This window comes from Lithobates pipiens, unplaced genomic scaffold (assembly GCF_037356315.1).
Source record: "Lithobates pipiens isolate NorthernLeopardFrog02 unplaced genomic scaffold, aLitPip1_a1.2 Scaffold_22, whole genome shotgun sequence".
NCBI classification, from domain to species: domain Eukaryota; kingdom Metazoa; phylum Chordata; class Amphibia; order Anura; family Ranidae; genus Lithobates; species Lithobates pipiens.
In genome coordinates, this window is record NW_027507784.1 from 321,381,244 (window position 1) to 321,400,195 (window position 18,952).

Sequence of the window (18,952 nt, forward strand, 5' to 3'; positions counted from 1 at the left end):
CATGATTCCGCACCCCAGGCCAGGAGGGCCATGGGGGCTGGTCTGGAGGACCAGAACCAAACAGATAGAAAAACCTCTCTGGACTGGAACCCCGGACCATGTGATGTCAGTACCTTAAATACCACCTCCCAGAATGCACAGCAGGAGAACACTTCCACTGGGCTGGTTCCGAAAGAAAACATGGCATTCAATACACCCAGCTAGACTGCGTTCTGACACTTGCCGGCGGTAACAGTGACACCTACAGTCAAGGAGAATCCAGTGCAGCCCACCTAGACTGGTACTGAAACCACAAGTTTAGTAAAATTAGCCCCAAAACCCAACTATGGTTTCAGGAGAAGTGCCGGTTCTACCAGACTTCAGTCACATACGTACAGCATGTGGTGTCTGCCGAGGGGATAGCAACTAACCCTCAAAAGCTGGAGGCGGTCACTTCTTGGCCTCCCCTAACTACCGTCACCAAATTGAGGTCATTCTTGGGCTTCTGTTCCTACTATAGAAGATTTGTGAAGAACTTCTCACAGATTGCTTGGCCATTGGATGAGCTGTTACAGAAGCAAACAGAAGGGGAACAGCAGAAAACCCAAAGGGGAGGGCCCAGGAAGCCTTGAGAGTCTATCCAGGAACAATGCACGGTGAAGTGTGAAAGGTCCTTCAAGCGTTTGATGGAGAGCCTGGTTGAAGCACTGGTGTTGGCCTACGCTGATCAATCAAAACCATATGAACTACATGTGGATGCCAGCAGAGATGGCAATAGGGGGGTGTTGTACCAAGAGTCAGAGGGGAGACTTCGCCCAGTGGCCTACATGAGTCGCAGCCTCCTTCCCCCCCCCCCCCCCCAGAGAACTATCCTGTACACAAGTTCTAGTTCTTGGCTCTCAAGTGGGCTGTAGTAGATAAACCACATGACTATCTGTATGGGGCCACCTTTGCGGTGAAGACTGACAACAACCCCCTAACTTATTTAAATATCCACTGCCAAACTGGACGCCACTGGACACTGGTGGTTAGCCGCCCTGTCCGAGTTTCAATTCAAATTCAATTCAAATTTGAAATATCAACCGGGAGTGGGAAATAGAGACTCTGACACTCTTTCCCGAAGGCCCCACTCCATCCAGAATGGTCAGAAGAGTTGGGTCCATTTACCTCTCGAACAAGTACAGGCTATGTGTCAGAGAGTGGTATATAAACACAGAGGAGCCATAGGGGCTGAAGCAGCAGGAGTCACCCCTGCGGGAGTACCAAAGTACTACTGTAATTTGACCCAAGTACGCAGCCAAGAATTGCATCAGCTGACTAAGGAGGACATTAGGCGGGATCAACGGGAAGATCCATTAGGGAATCTACTAAGGAAATCATTGCCCACCAAAGACCCTCAGATATTGATGAATAGCCCCATTGAGTGGGCCAAGGTGATTCATAGAGAACTAGAGCGAATGAAGCTGGAAGAGAGGATTATATATCAAAGAGGTCCCTCTGAAGAGGCGAAAGGTGTGAGCCAGCTGTTCCACCCTGGAAAACATTGTCTAACTGTGCTAACCACTCTCTGTGATGATCATGGTCACTTAGGCCCAGATAGAATTTTCCAGCTGGCCAGGGATCGATTTTACTGGCCATCTATGAGAACGGAGGTGGAAAGCTATTGCCGCTCTTGTGTCAGGTGTATCCAGAGAAAAACTTTACCAAGCAGGGCAGCCCCAATGGGCCATCTACAGAGTCAAGGGCCAATAGAGTTGGTGTGCATTGATTTCTTGTGCTTGGAACCTGATCTAGGTGGAAGGAGTAATATTCTGGTTGTGACCGATCATTTCACCCGATATGCTCAGGCTTTCCCTACTAAAGATCAACAAGCTAGTATGGTGGCCAAGACTCTAGTGGAGAAGTTCTTTGTCCATTACGGTTTGCCTCAGCACCTACATTCAGATCAAGGTCAGGACTTTGAGTGTAAATTGATCAGAAGACTGTAAACTCTTAAACACAAAAGAATCCAGGATTAATCCTTACCATCCCCAAGGGGACCCACAACCTGAGCGTTTCAACAGCACCCTGTTGAACATGTTGTGAACCCTCCCATTGGAGAAGAAACAACATTGGGGAGAACAGATCGCTGCAATAGTTCATGCCTACAATAGTACCTCAAATGAGTCTACCGGATACTCCCCTTACAGATTATTGTACGGGAGAGAAGCTTGCCTACCCATAGATCTGGCCTTTGGAACATCGATAGATCACACCTAACAAGCCTCTTATAGAGGATATGTCGACAGGCTCCGGAAGGATTTAAAGGTGGCTTACAAGAAAGCCAAGGAGGCCTCTATCATCAGAGAACAAAGGAACAAGAAGAACTTTGATCTTAGAATGAGGATTCAGGATCTACAACCTGGAGATTAGGTGTTGTTGCGTAATCTACGGGTGCCAGGAAAACAAAAGCTGGCTGATCAATGGCGTTCCCAACCCTACATTGCTTGCAACCCTGGACTCCCTGTGTATCAGATTCCACCTGAAGGGAAGACTGGCCCCCTCAAGGCCTGGCATCAAAACCATTTGCTGCCCATTTCAGAGGCTGTTTGAGTACCCTTAACCCCTTGCCCAGAGACATATCAGTCCCCAACGTTGAGGCCTAGGGTCAGGAAAACCTGTCCACCTGCAATCCCCAAAGAGGAAAGTGATGATGAGGAATTACCTTTGAATTGGCCGTGGGTTCCCTCTTTGGAAGGTGATTCCATTATTCCTGATGTTGAAAAAGAAGACTGTCCAGAGACAGGTTCTCATTTGCCTGACACTGAGATAGTATTTCCCCACACACCTAGGGGAAATGAGGAAGTTAAGCTGGAGCCTCGTGAAATGTCTAATGCGACTGATATTCTCATCCCTCCTAACACAACAGGGAGAATCAGAGCCTGAAGTAGAGCCAGAGGCCGAGGTAGAACCTGAACTGGAAGCTGGATGCAGTTTTTGGGAAACAGAACAGGAACCAGAGTCACCGGAAGACATACATTCTCAGTTGAGATAGAGGATATGTCCCTCAAAAAGATTTATGACACTCTTGAAGAAAATTCTGATGAACTTATACCCACTACCTAACGTCCCAGTCAAGCATTTACCTCCGTTACCTAGTCTTTCGTGAAGGATGAACTTGATCCACCCTCTGACTACAGGGTGGGCCACTAATTTATTACCAGCCTGTGATAAAATCAATGTGACTTCTCCTGTTGATGTATATAATTTGCTATCAGAAGACCCTTCATTGAGTCAGTTATTACTTGTTGAAACTTCTATTTTGTAAGATGGTTAATTGTTTAGCTTTCATGATGCAGTAAAGTGATTCCACAGGTTGTGCTTTGTCTTTAGGGACCAAAGACTTTCAAGGGGGGGGGAAGATGTAGCAATATGGACTACAATCATAAAGCACCATACACTTCCGTATCTCAAAGTATCGTCTGTCCCTCTAGTGATCAGTGTATCAGCTAAAATCATATTTGTGTGCCAAACAAAAGGATTGTGGGATGAATAGTCTTCCTGTCAGATAATTGCTTTGCTTGATTATATGCTAGGACTACATATCTCAGGGATCTTTTCTGCCAGTGGGAGATTGCTAGGAGTAGCTATAAAAGAAGCAAAAGCCTCTCTTCCTCCCTGTCCTGACACAAGACGGACCTCTCTGTACAACAGGGAGAGAGAGGTTGCGGCCTACCATGCGGAGTACCACCTTCCAACCCGTAACCTGAGAGGCCTAGCTCTGCCGTTTGCTGTCAGACATCCTTCTAGCACCACCCCGGACACCTTCCATTTGGTGTGTCAAGCTTCACGTCAGGAGATCAAGACCTTGGGTCTGCTGCACGAGTGCTGCTACACGAGTTCCTGTCCGGAAGACATCAGGGCGGTCTGGTTGTTGGTGAGAGGGCAAATTGCTTAACCTTTATCCACTCTTTGTCACAGTTATATTGAGACACTTTGCACAGACATCTCTACTCCAGGAATACTTTACTGAATTTATCTGAACACTGTGCTTAGACAACTTTAGCCTTCCTCACTACAAGAAATCTACTGTTTCCCACTACACCTAATTGGATTACAGTTAACTAGCTCCTACATGCTGGTGAAGAACATCAGATCTGCAACGTTGACTTTATTGCCATTACTGCTAGAATGGCCCCTATATTATCATTTCTAGATCTGCTCTTCCTTCTTAGGATAGCATTATAGGCTGGCTAGGTTCCATTTCTTGCAGAGTGTCAGTATAATCAGTTAGCTGAAATATCCATCTAGGGGGAAACCCTATTTCTCAAGGAAGCATGTACATAGTATTGTCATTGTTAATATTTGTCTTGTACCCTTCGGAGGAATTATTTTGCTGAGTTGGCGCTGTTGCCTAGAACTTTATTGATGGTAAAATATTCCTAGAACCTAAATACACACAGTTGTCTGATTATTACTCTACAGTGATACAAGGATGTCTGAACCCAGAGTGTCAGGTGGGTTGGAATGTTCACCAGGTTATAGCCGTGCAGATGAGCAGGTAATTCTAAGCAGTCCTCTAGAGGGCTGTGCTAGATGAACATTTTGTAATTCGTAAAACAAAATGAATAACACGTGTCTACGTCTTACCATTGTATACATTGTGACTATATTCTTTGTATTGTATACTGCCGTGCGTAGGTGTGCACAGCCTATTGTCTTAGGATGTGCACTCCAAAGCCCAAACACACGATACTGATCACTCACTGTGTTCATTCAGAAAGAGAAGGGGCTGGTAAATTATGTATTTACTGGCTCCTTCCCCCACTCATTCTAAAATATTCCCCTTGTGTGTGCCCGCAGCAGCAGCCGGTGGGAGAGAAGAGGAGGGAAGCCGGAAGCCCTGCAGGGGGAGCCAGGGCAGTAGGAGGAATCTGCACTGCACAGGGTGATTAGACACACCTTGTGCGCATGATTATGCTACCATGGCATTTTCTCTGTCTGACTCCCTATTAGCCCATGCACTGTTTAACACCCTTGTATCCCCTTCCCTCCCTCTTCCCTACATCCCAATTTTTTTTTTTAATTCTTTATGTATACAATCCACAAGAAAAGAATATGAGCTAGAAGTACATTTAAAGACAGAGTGTAACATAAACAACAAGTACAATCGCTTGTCAAAAAGGTTTTTATTGATTGAACAAACATGTCTATTACATAGTGGATACAATAAATAATAAGATTATAACATAAATGGTAAAACTCATTAGCATACTATTTATTTACAAGTAGGTAATCAGTACAATATCTTCCATTTAATATTTGGTTATTGTCTGACCAAAGCTATGAAGGAGATTATGTGTCAGAATAAATTGTCTTATTTGTTGGACCAGAGCTTTGGTGATATTGTTTTGTTAAATAGGTAATATATAGTAAAAAATGAGTTTGAGATGTAAGGAAGATGAACGGAAAGAATAGTAGGAAAGATAGAAATAGAAGAGAAATGCTGCATACACACGGTCGGAATTTCAGCCAGCAAAAGACCGACAAGAGCTTTTCGTCGGAAAATGCGACCGTGTGTATGCTCCATCGGAAATTTTGCAAAAAATTGAGAGCAGGTTCTCAATTTTTCCGACGGAAAAAGTTTCTATCAGAAGTTACGATCGTGGGTATGGAATCCCGACACGCGAAAACTCACGCATGCTCAGATTCAACTTCGTACGTGTTGTACGCCACCGTGTTCTTGACAGTCGGAATTTGGTGTGACCGTGTGTATGCAAGACAGCTTGAGCGAAATCCCGTCGTATTTCTGTTGGGAAAACCATTAGAGCGTTTACAACCAAAATTCCGATCGTGTGTACGGGGCGGAAGAGTCCACAGGATAAAGGGTAAAATGTCTTAACAAGTACAATCTCAATACGTTCGATATACCTTCCTGTTTCTGCTCACCTTCTACCTACTCTTCAGCACACCCCGCCACCTTTTTTCTTCTTTCTTTTTACTGCTGTTTAAAATGCTAAACTGACCCATTGGATGTTGCTTTACGTGTTCACATAATGCATACTACATATCCAAGACTAGATTTCAAGAATCGGCATAAATACAATTCATGTGTATTGGAAATCTTTATTTTTCTCACCAAATTAGCATCTTCTTACACACTTCACGTTGAAACTGTGTAGTGTGTTTTTTGACTCTTTGAATACTACAAATAAAGATTACGTAAAAAAATAAAAATAAATAAATAACAATGACAGCTCCCATCTGTTTGTCCCTACAATAGGAAAACAGGAAGTGAGGGAAAATTTCTCCAAAGTCTTAAAACAGGAACAGGTTTCCCCATTGGAAGATTTCTCCTCTAATCCTGTTCTGTTGACAGCTTAACTCTGGGATAGGCAAATATTGTATACAAGAGTCGTGTATTCCTATTTGAATCTTGGTGTGCTTTGTGTATTTCTTCCAGATCTGTGCAGTAATCCAGTGTGAGACTTTCCCTCTGTGGAGGAACTTCCTGTGATAAAGACCTCTCACTGCTGATTTCTCTCTTTGTGCAGGGTGACTGGTCTTGTCTCTGCCCCCTGTATTGGATGGAGTTGTTAGGCCCCTCCCACAGCTATACTCTCCTTATTTGTGTAGGGCAACTGGTCTTGCCTTTTTCTGCAGGAAGCCTGTAGTGAGTGTAGCCTGCTGGACTTCTTCCATAGCTCTGCTTGCTGCTCAGGCTATGTACAGTGCAGTGATGATGTCACTGCTACTTTAAGAAGGAATTATCTAGGTTTACAAAGGCATTTGTTCACACAAACTCGATTTCTATCCGTTGTGGCTATTGAGCAATATATTTAAATTAAGGTTTTTGTGTCTGGAGTGGGAACGCGGGGGAACGCAGTTCCAGCACCTCTAACACCTCCAGCACTGAATGTATTCAATGGCTAAATATATTGGGTTGTGCTGAAGGGTCCAATGATGCCAGCTGCTGGGGGACCCATTGACGTTGGGGGAGGTCTATTATTGCTGAAGGGGGGAGGGGAGTATTATGTTTTTTAGTGGGCCAATTGTTGTTAGGAGGCATCTACTGTTGAGGGAGGGGTCTATTGTTGCTGGAGGATATATTAATGCTAACTGCTGGGGGATCCGTTGTCGCTGGCTGGTAGTGGGTCAATTGTTGCTGGGAGGGATCTGCCGCTGAGGAGGGGTCTATTGTTGCTTGCTGCTGGAGGGTCTATTAATACTGGCTGCTGGGAGATCTGTTGTTGCTGGCTGCTAGTGGGTCAATTATTGCTGGGAGGGATCTACTGCTGAGGAGGGGTCTAATGTTGCTTGCTGCTGGATGGTCTAATAATGCTGGCTGCTGGGAGATCTGTTTTTGTTGTTGTTGGTGGGGTCTATTGTTCCTGGGGTGGGTCTGTTGTGAAGTGGTATTTTGTTGCAAGCAGTCTATTTTTTCTGGAGGGATCTGTTATTTTTGGGGGTTATTGCTATCTCAAAATGATACTTGGTTCTGTTTTCTCTAAAAGATGTGGTACTGGGAGGTGGGTATGAGGTGGAAACAAGGGACAGTGCTTGGAGGTGGGTAGGGGGTGGAGACAAGGGACAGTGCTTGGAGGTGGGTAGGGGGTGGAATCAAGGGACAGTGCTTGGAGGTGGGTAGGGGGTGGAGACAAGGGACAGTGCTTGGAGGTGGGTAGGGGGTGGAGACAAGGGACAGTGCTTGGAGGTGAGTAGAGGGTGGAGACAAGGGACAGTGCTTGGAGGTGGGTAGGAGGGGAGACAAGGGACAGTGCTTGGAGGTGGGTAGGGGGTGGAAACAAGGGACAGTGCTTGGAGGTGGATGGGGGGAAGACAAGGGACAGTGCTTGGAGGTGGGTAGGGGGGGAGACAAGGGACAGTGCTTGGAGGTGGGTAGGGGGGGAGACAAGGGACAGTGCTTGGAGGTGGGTAGGGGGTGGAGACAAGGGACAGTGCTTGGAGGTGGGTAGGGGGTGGAGACAAGGGACAGTGCTTGGAGGTGGGTAGGGGGTGGAGACAAGGGACAGTGCTTGGAGCTGGTAGGGGGTGGAGACAAGGGGAAGTGCTTGGAGGTGGGTAGGGGGTGTAAACAAGGGACAGTGCTTGGAGGTGGGTAGGGGATGGAAACAAGGTACAATGTTTGGAGGTGGGTAGGGGGTGGAAACAAGGGACAGTGCTTGGAGGTGGGTAAGGGGGGAGACAAGGGACAGTGCTTGGAGGTGGGTAAGGGGGAGACAAGGGACAGTGCTTGGAGGTGGGTAGGGGGTGGAGACAAGGGACTGTGCTTGGAGGTGGGTAGGGGGTGGAGAAAAGGGACAGTGCTTGGAGCTGGTAGGGAGTGGAGACAAGGGACAGTGCTTGGAGGTGGGTAGGGGGTAGAAACAAGGGACAGTGCTTGGGGGTGGGTAGGCGGTGCAGACAAGGGACAGTGCTTGGAGGTGGGTGGGGGGGGGGACAAGGGACAGTGCTTGGAGGTGGGTAGGGGGTGGAGACAAGGTACAGTGCTTGGAGGTGGGTAGGGGGTGGAGACAAGGGACAGTGCTTGGAGTTGGGTAGGGGGTGGAGAAAAGGTACAGTGCTTGGAGGTGGGTAGGGGGTGGAGACAAGGGACAGTGCTTGGAGGTGGGTAGGGGGTGGAGACAAGGAACAGTGCTTGGAGGTGGGTAGGGGGTGGAGACAAGGGACAGTGCTTGGAGGTGGGTAGGGGGTGGAGACAAGGTACAGTGCTTGGAGGTGGGTAGGGGGTGGAGAAAAGGGACAGTGCTTGGAGGTGGGGGGGGGGGACAAGGGACAGTGCTTGGAGGTGGGTAGGGGGTGGAGACAAGGGACAGTGCTTGGAGGTGGGTAGGGGTGGAAACAAGTGACAATGCTTAGAGGTGGGTAGGGGTGGAGACAAGGGACAGTGCTTGGAGGTGGGTAGGGGGTGGAAACAAGGGACAATGCTTGGAGGTGGGTAGGGGGTGGAGACAAGGGACAATGCTTGGAGGTGGGTAGGGGGTGGAGACAAGGGGTGGTGACTTGGGAGAGGGGAGTTTCTGCACCAATTCTCTGAGAAAAAAAGCCCTGGTTACCAGAACAGATGGAAAGGGTGAAGTTCCCCAGCAAGGAAAACACAGACAGAAATAAAATCTGATGGAGCTTCTAACCCATTACACATTCCAGCAAAAAAAATAAAGTTTTGGCTTTCAATGCTCTTTATATTTTTCATCAAAAATAAAATGGTTAATTTCCTCTTGTACATGTTAGTACATCTATAAGTACATTTCCGATCTTTATTTATTTTGGGTTAGTTAAGCACTTAATGATTTCAACATTGTCCCACACAAGCGCACCGTCATGGCATTATGTTGTACGCCAAACAGGGGGATGATGGTTTAGATCAGGAACGGCAAATCTCTTGGTCTTGGGAAAAAATAGTGAGTCATCCCAGCAGTGGAAGAGATGTGTTTATGTTCCTAGCTGTGAAATATTGTTCTCCTAGCGATCGTTTCATGATGCCGTCCTCTACGCATTCAACATCTGGTACATATGTACATCTCACCGTTATGATTCACACGGTCACGTGACCTCTGCAGACACCAGGAAAATAGAACAGGACAGGCCCGTGTTATGTTTTTTTTCCAAAAGGGTTGACAGGAACAGGAATTGTCTGGAAAGAACAGAGTTTTAGAACGGTGTGCAGGATAATGAGCATGGCCTCTTACCGCAGGAATCTCCATTACTGGAAACAAAATGGCGCTACTCTTGCCTTAGGCTACATTCATGTAAAACGTTGCATATGATTTATTCATGTCTGGATGATTTATGTTTTAACAAAAGTAATTACCTGTCGTCAAAGAGTGTGAGGACTCTGGGCCAGGTCTGCAAGAAACAGATGTTCAGTCAAGAAATGCGTTGAACCCAATCCAACCCATGAGGCCTCACCTTGGTTATGCAAATGAATTCAGCACTGAAGCTGCATGGCTGGATCCCTTGGCGCAATCATCCTTTGAAAGGAAGGTTTGTGAATTAGAATTAAAGTGTCGCCTCCCCCTTCATACTACCAGCACTCTCCAATGAATCACAATGCATTGATGTCTGTATCTACTGTACCTGCCTCCTGTTTTCTGTGTATGGTGACAGCTGAAGACCCCTGTCTGTTGCTATACTCAGAAAAGAATGTTTCTTGTCCTTGCTTTTTAATGAGAACTGAATGCCTCTTCCTTCTATGTATACAGAATGCCTCCTGCCTTCTGCATATACTGGGAGATGAATGTCTCTTGCCTTCTATGTCTGCTGGGAGATGAATGTCTCTTGCCTTCTATGTCTGCTGGGAGATGAATGTCTCTTGCCTTCTATGTCTGCTGGGAGATGAATACCTCCTGCCTTCTGCATATGCTGGGAGATGAATGTCTCTTGCCTTCTATGTCTGCTGGGAGATGAATGCCTCCTGCCTTCTGCATATGCTGGGAGATGAATGTCTCCTGCCTTCTGTGTATGCTGAGAGATGAATACCTCCTGCCTTCTGTGTATGCTGGGAGTTGAATACCTACTGCCTTCTGTGTATGCTGAGAGATGAATGTCTCCTGCCTTCTGTGTATGCTGAGAGATGAATACCTCCTGCCTTCTGTGTATGCTGGGAGATGAATGCCTCCTGTCTTCTGTGTATGCTGAGAGATGAATACCTCCTGCCTTCTGTGTATGCTGAGAGATGAATGCCTCCTGCCATCTGTGTATGCTGGGAGATGAATCCCTCTTGCCTTCTGTGTATGCTGAGAAATGGATGTCTCCTGCCTTCTGCGTATGCTGAGAAATGGATGTCTCCTGCCTTCTGTGTATGCTGAGACACGAAAATGTCTCCTACCTTCTCTGTATGCTGAGAGATGAATGCCTCCTGCGTTCTCTGTATGCTGAGAGCAAAATGTTTCCTGCCTTCTGCGTATGCTGGGAGATGAATGTCTCCTGCCTTCTGTGTATGCTGAGAGATGAATACCTCCTGCCTTCTGTGTATGCTGGGAGTTGAATACCTACTGCCTTCTGTGTATGCTGAGAGATGAATGTCTCCTGCCTTCTGTGTATGCTGAGAGATGAATACCTCCTGCCTTCTGTGTATGCTGGGAGATGAATGCCTCCTGCCTTCTGTGTATGCTGAGAGATGAATACCTCCTGCCTTCTGTGTATGCTGGGAGATGAATACCTCCTGCCTTCTGTGTATGCTGGGAGTTGAATACCTACTGCCTTCTGTGTATGCTGAGAGATGAATGCCTCCTGCCATCTGTGTATGCTGGGAGATGAATCCCTCTTGCCTTCTGCGTATGCTGAGAAATGGATGTCTCCTGCCTTCTGTGTATGCTGAGACACGAAAATGTCTCCTACCTTCTCTGTATGCTGAGAGATGAATGCCTCCTGCGTTCTCTGTATGCTGAGAGCAAAATGTTTCCTGCCTTCTGTGTATGCTGAGAGATGAATGTCTCCTGCCTTCTGTGTTTGCTGAGAGATGAATGTCTCCTGCCTTCTGTGTATGCTGAGAGATGAATGTATCTTGCCTCCTGTGGGTATTGAGAGCTAAATTCCTTTCTGCCTTCTGTGTATTCTGAGAGATTAAAGTGAAGATCCACCCAAAAGGGGACGTTCCGCTTTAAGCACCCCCCCCCCCCCCTGTGCCACATTCGACATTTAAATTCATTTTTGGGGGGGGGAGGGAGCGGGTACCTGGTTTTGACAGTTCTCCTCTCCCCCTCCCTCCACTCCATGCCTCCTGCGTATGCTGAGTGCTGAATTCCTCTTGCCATCCGTCTATCCTGAATGCATCCTACCTTCTGTGTATACTAAATTTTAGTAATTAATTTCTAATAATTTAATAGATTTAATAGCAAGATTAAGCTACTGAAATTCATGTGTGTTGGTCTAGCCTTATAACACCCATGAACCCAAGGTACCGTCCAAAATAGTATCCCCGATTTCCCCAAACAATATTTTAAAACTCAGGAGAATTGCATTGTTTTTTTTCCTCAACAAGAGTCAGAATGAAATACAGATCGCTGAGCAGCCTCCATATTGATGTTTTAATAGCTACATGGTGGCATTGCCACTAATTCCATAGTAACTAAGGGGAGTGTTTCTTCTGCCACAGAGTCATGTCTTATCTGCAACAACAAGGGCGACGTCTAAAACACAAATGTTTATTGTCCTCTTCGATGTCATTTGTTTCTCTAACACTTTCCTCTAGCTGTGTTATTAGCGCAGCCAGTCTCATTAGAAGAACAAAGCACAGAGCTGTTTTAGGGAAGGTATAATTATATATGCCTACTAACATAGAAATTAGTAACTACCAAGCAACTCTGCACTGCCTATGTCAAAAAACAAAATCATAATGCGAAAATGAACTAAAGCTTAAAGTGGATATAAACCCAAAATCCAAAATAAATGACATCTAGCTTGCTAAAGCACTATGTGTGATCATTTTGTTTTTAAAATAAAATACTTGTTTTGACCTTTTTTTTTCATTCTTTGTTGCATTTTGATGTAGCTGATCTCCTGCAGGCTCTTTGGAAGTTGTTGATAGATTTCTCGATCGTCTTCTGTACAACCAGCCAGTTGGAAATTTTTTTGCTCGATCAGCGTCTCCAGCTATAGCCAGCGGTGCTAATCAGTGTTCTCTGATGGCGGAAAAACCTCTCCACCGGCAGAATACAATACCTCCATGGGAGGGATTCCCTCATCCAATGTGTAGATGGGGGGAGGGGGGGGGACGATTAATTTTCTTTTGTTCAACCTGTTGACCTGTTGATTGAACAAAAGAAAATGAATCATGTATGGCCTGCCTTAGGTTTTGCTACCTGTATGCACCTCAAAGTTGAAGTGTATCTAGCCAAGACTTTTTTTTATTTAATTTTATGTATTTCAACATACAAAAAAAACAAAAACCAGAAAGAAGTATAGGCATCTAACATATGGTACTAAGCGTAGAGGGTCAGCACATATTTCAAAGCCCTACATAGACTTACATATAACATAAATAAAAAATAAAAAAAAGTGTAATACAAAAAATATAGTAAAAGCAAAAAAAAAAAAACACAGATAGTGTCCTCAGGATAAAACATAGAGACCCACCTAAGAAACTGAGATACAAACTAGTAGGTGTGTAAAAGCAATTCACCCTAAAAAGTATCACTATTAACACAATAACATGAGGCAATAACCTCAATAGGATCTCCAATACAGGGTCTACCTGTGACCTCTAAAATACTATCGGGGGGCTGGTGAAGTCCGAAGACAACTTTTTGTTTTTTTTCTTTGGGTAGAGTATGGAAGGTGTAAAACCCTGTGAAATTATTATTTTTAAAAAATGTTTGCATTGGGGAAATATCCCTTGGCTTCCTGTCCCAGAGACCCAACAGAAAGTTAAAGGAAACCTCACAAAGTGAGGAAAATGTCCATCTTAGACAGGTGTTCCCATTGGAAGACCCCCCCCCCCCCCCCCATTTCCTGTTCTGGGTACTACTCTACAGTGTATGATTTCCCCTCATTTTGGCATTTTGGCCACCACTACTAATAAGGGCAGAAATATAAATTTGACATCCCAGGCATTCTCAGTCAGGGTTCCGTAGGGGCTCAAGGTTCCTCCAGAGGTTAATAGGTATTTCTTGAGGAGTGGCTGATTGAAATCCCATTAGATGGTGGTGTCCATAGTTCCAGGGCACTTGGCAAAGGGTGGTATTCAGACCACCACTGTAAGGGGGGCATTCTTCCCACTGATCACCAATGTAAGGAGCATTCTTCCCACTGATCACCAATGTAAGGAACATTCTTCGCACTGATCACCAATATAAGGAGCATTCTTCCCACTGACCACCAATGTAAGGGGCATTCTTCCCACTGACCACCAATGTAAAGAGTACTCTTCTCACTGATCACCAATGTCAGGGGCATTCTTCCCACTGATCACCAATGTAAGGGGCATTCTTCCTGTTCTCCATCCAGTACTGAAAAGGTTTTGCCTAGAGATACACTTTAAATGTTCAGTTTTGACTGAAGTGCAACTATGCAATTATTTTTAGCAGATAAGTCTTGAGTTCACCTACATTTATTCTAATCTGGTCATTATGGGCACATATGCATCCAGCTGGTCTTGTGGGGCGTCTCTGAGAAATGTTCCAGCTCACATGGTATGTACGGTAATTCAGGACTTTGGCACTAATCCTAATGTGAAGGTCTGCGTAGTGTACCAGCTGTACACCAGCGGGGGTTAGGACCAAGGCACCTGTTCTATGTAGCAATGTCTTACCCCTCCTGCCCTCCTTCAGCACATACACACCACCCAGCAAGCGCTAAAAATGTTATTATATTATCTTGCAAGAGGCACATTTGATACCCATAAAAAATTTGGAGATTCAGAAATTCCTGAGTTCCTTTTGTATGGTATTAGTCTCCCAGGCATGCTACAATTTTAAGGGGAACCATGCTGCTTTTTTAATAGTTATTAATGTAATCTTTGCAGAAAGTGCCTTCTGACTTTTACATTTTGAAGGGCGGATATCACAAATGAAATTCAATTTTTCATAATAAATATTGCAATAGATTGCACTTTAGTTTTCCTCTACTTTTTTTATTAGGTCTGAGTACTAACCAGCTGTGTGCAAAGTGATGGGGAATAAGGCCAGCTGAGATGGAGTAGGACGTTCTGTAGATGATCATCTGAGATCAAAATTGTTTCCCCTTTTTTAATTCTTATATAAAGTGGCAGGAATATACTGTTCTGACCTATCGTAACATACAGCAACATTCTCATTTTTCTGAAAAGCTTCAACTTTAATAATCGAAAATCCATCCTTGAGCTCCAGTCCAGTGACTTTGTCCAGACCAGGGGTCTCCAACTGATGGCCCTCCAGCTGTTGGGGAACTACAAGTGCCATCATGCCTCTGCCTATGGGAGTCATGCTTGTAACTTTCAGCCTTGCAATGCCTCATGGGAATTGTAGTTCTGCAACAGCTGGAGGGCCACCAGTTTGAGACCCCTGGTCTAGACTGAGATGATAATCATCATTCTGCTGCAGGCAATGAGCACCATTTCCTCGGTCTCCTGATCAGACTGTACATTGTAAATCTGTAGCAAGTCACAAGGTGAGAAGCTGCATCGGAAGGGTTGATCTGTGTCAGGCATTTATGAACACAGCAAAGGCAGGGGCGGACTGACCATTCGGGCACTCGGGCACTGCCCGAGGGTCCCATGCCACTAAGGGGCCCCATCATGGTTGCCAGCCTCAATAATACCAGAGACAGTATGTAAAAATCTGTGTTTTTTTTAAAAATCCCAAGATTATAGCTGCCCTGCCTCTCCAGTACCTTTTCAGTGTGTGTATGTGTATTCTGTGTGTGCATACTGTGTGTTTATATTGTGTGTCTGTGTGTGTATACTGTATGTGTGTGTGTATATTGTGTGGCCCCATAATCTATTGCCTGGGGGCCCCATAATCTCCTATTGTCCGGAGGCCCCATTAGTGGTCAGTCCGCCCCTGGGCACAGGCACCAGGATTTCCATGATTGCATCATCTGTGATGGATCCCAAAGTTCTCACAAGAATTTGGGTGGCCATCTTGATGCAGAACCCTCCATGACTAAGTTCTGTGGGCGGGGTGACCCGTGTCAAGTGCTGTGGCATGCTTTTACTACAGAAACTGCTGGGTCATACTGGGGTATTTCTTCCATATACCTGTGTAGTGCCGGCTCCTGAAGAGCATGCGCTATGTGTTTTGTCATTTAACTTTTCCTGGAATCGCAGTTTGGTTTTGGGTTTAATTACTGTAAATTTTGACCTCAGTGCCAGTCTGGCTGGATTTCATGGTGCTCTGTCTGACCATAGGTGGTGCTGTCATCTCTGGCAGGGTTTAGAACACATTCTAGTTGGGTGCATTAAGAGTTTATTCTCTCTCGGAACCAGCCCAGTGGGTCGCCGCTTCTGATCTGAGGTCTGAGTCGGAGTGGGTGGGGTGGCCCGAGCCGGGCCCCGGAGGGTGGGCCGTCTCCCCCCGTCGGGTGTCACTCTTGCTGTGCATTCTGGGAGAGGGTACTTAAGGTGCGGATGTCACGTGTTTGGGGGTTCTGGTCCAGAAGTGCTTTCTGGCTGTTTAGTCCTGGTCCTCCTGACCAGCCTCCAGGGCTCTTATGGCCTTGGGTGCGGATCCACCCAAATACAAGTCTCGGGGCTGGCTAGCCCGAGGCAAAGATACTGAAAGAAGGATTCAGAGGTGGTCCGGTGCCGTTTCAGCTTGTGGAGAGGCCCAGCAACTGTGAAGGTATCCTGGGGAGGACTCTTCGGGAGAAGGCCATGCAAAGGTTGGCTTCTCAGCAAGAGCCTGGACTAGTTGAAAGACCCCAAGTGAATCTAGTCTCGTGTGGTATCGCTGGACCGGCTGCAAGACACTGGTACCATATGAGGGTTGTCCGAGTTGTCTACACCTTTTAGTTTTATTCCAGTGTTCTACAACAAGTCTGTGGCAGAGACTTTAACCAATAGATGGTGACCCTGGATGATGCCTGAAAAACTATGGCACTGTCCTCCTGACCATATTCTGTTAAAATTTCAGACAGTTCCTGATGAACCGGACAAAATTCGCTCAGTCGGTGACCCCGGAAACCGACTCTCACCCAACATCCTTCAATTAAAATAATTGAAGGAACTAGGTGGAAGATTGTCGGCCTAACAGTGGCTGCTTCTAACGAATGTTCAGGTATTTTGACAGCTGTCTGGGCCCGGCTGTCAGAATACAATTGCCACAGTAAGATATTCGTCCATCCGTGCCATGCACCATGGATGGAGGGATCAGATTTTTTCTAGTTCAGTGTTTCCAGCCTATCCACTTTAATACCATACTAAGCCAAAAGACGGCTTCTGTGACCTCTGTGTCCGTCGGAGCTGATCACAGATGGGGTAAATTAAATGGCCAATCACAGTGGCCCTTTAACATGTGATCAGCTGTATTCCAATCACAGCTGATCACATGTAAACAGACTTGCCAGTTACCGGCATTGTGTCTGTGTGAGCAGGGCCGTCTTTAAGGCAGGGCAAAAGGGGCAGCTGCCCTGGGACCTGTCATTGTTGTGGGGCCCAAAATAGCTGCCTCATGCTTGCCAACTATCCAGTTTTAAATTCTCTTGTACCTTGAAGTTTTATTCCTGTGCTGTGTCCCAATATCTCAGTGTGAAGTGCTGGTACGAATGCTGCCCAGCTCTGCCCTATTGTTGTGTACAGATGACTCACCTGCAGACCTTGTGTTTACATGTAAATAACCAGCAATCATATGTAAATAGCAGCGACAATGCTAAGTAAATAGCTGTGGCTGACAGCATTGATATGTAAATAAAGGCGGCATTCCTATGTATATCATGCACCCCTGCTGTGAGGAGGTGATGTGCTGTAACCTCTAGCAACTAATCAGTGAGCCGTAATGTGTGCTGTAACCTTTAGCAACTAGTCAGATAGCTGTAACTGCTGGCAACCAATCGCAATTGCTGCCTGATCTGATGCAGAAAACTGATTTTAAGTCTAGTTGCTATTTATTTTATGTCTCACAGTAGGTGGAGAGGGAAATTGCATGGGGGGGGGGGGGGGGGGGGGGGGGGGGCAAGAAAAATTTTGCCCAGGGTCCAATCTATATTAAAGATGGCCCTGTGTGTGAGGATAGGAGATAACCGGCCAGGCTGTCAGCACACTCTTTACATTGATAATCAGGGCAGTAATCAATAATGTCCTGATTATTAGTGTAGTCTCATCAGTGCTGCCTAATCAGTGCACATCAGTGCCACCTCATCAGTGCCCATCAGTGCCGTCTCATTAGTACTCATCAGTGCTGACTCATCAGTACTCATCAGTGCCGCCTCATTAGTACTCATCAGTGCACATCAGTGCAGCCTCAGCACTGCAGCCTCATCAGTGCTCATCAGTGCAGTCTCATCAGTGCCGCCTCATTAGCGCACATCAGTGCTGCCTCATTAGCGCACATCAGTGCAGTCTCATCAGCACACATCAGTGAAAATGAAAAATTACTTATTTGCAAAATTTTATAACAAAGAAAAATGTTTTTTTTTTTTCAAAATTTTCTCTTTTTTTTTGTGTGTTTGGCGAAAAATAAAAACCTAGTGGTGATTAAATACTGATTAAAGCTCTATCTGTCTCATAAAAATTTCAGATTGGGTACATTGTTGTATGACCGCGCAATTGTCAAAGTGCGACACTTCTTCTTTTTCCTTTCGCTGTTACCTGCCTCCATGCTCATTTCTGTTGAAGAATGGATAGTTCACCAAGTCTTTTTCTGTGTCTCCCCTCTGGGTGATCTATGTACATTGCAGGGACATTAACCAACTTTCTTGCAGATTTCTACCTTTTGTTATTCTGAAAAAATAGCTGTTTGTATGTGTCAATGTGCAAAATGAATGGGAATGGGAGTGGTTTCAGTCAGCTGCTGCACTTGCAGGATTTTATTGAGGAAATTGGCAGGGTCTATATCTCTGCAGCCCTTTAGCCGTGATTTTCCTTTGGGAGTATCCCACCAAACATTTTTGTTGCGATGGATACCCAAAATCTGACTTGTGGGCATTCTGTATATCATCTTTGTACAGAACACCTCCAGGCTGCCCATAGGACAGTGCAGTCGATTGCATTAGGGTGTGCACCCACAGCTCAAACACACATGCACAGTAGAGTATTCGACTGTGTCAGTAGAGCAGTGGACAGTGTCAGTAGAACAGTGGATGGTGTCTGTAGGGCCATGGACGGTGTCAGTAGGACATGGAGCTGTGTCAGAAGAACAGTGGACGGTGTCAGTAGAGCAATGGACAGTCTCAGTAGGGCAGTGGATGGTGTCAGTAGGGCAGTGGATGGTGTCAGTAGAGCAATGGACAGTCTCAGTAGGACATGGAGCTGTGTCAGAAGAACAGTGGACGGTGTCAGTAGAGCAATGGATGGTCTCAGTAGGGCAGTGTATGGTGTCAGAAGAACAGTGGACGGTGT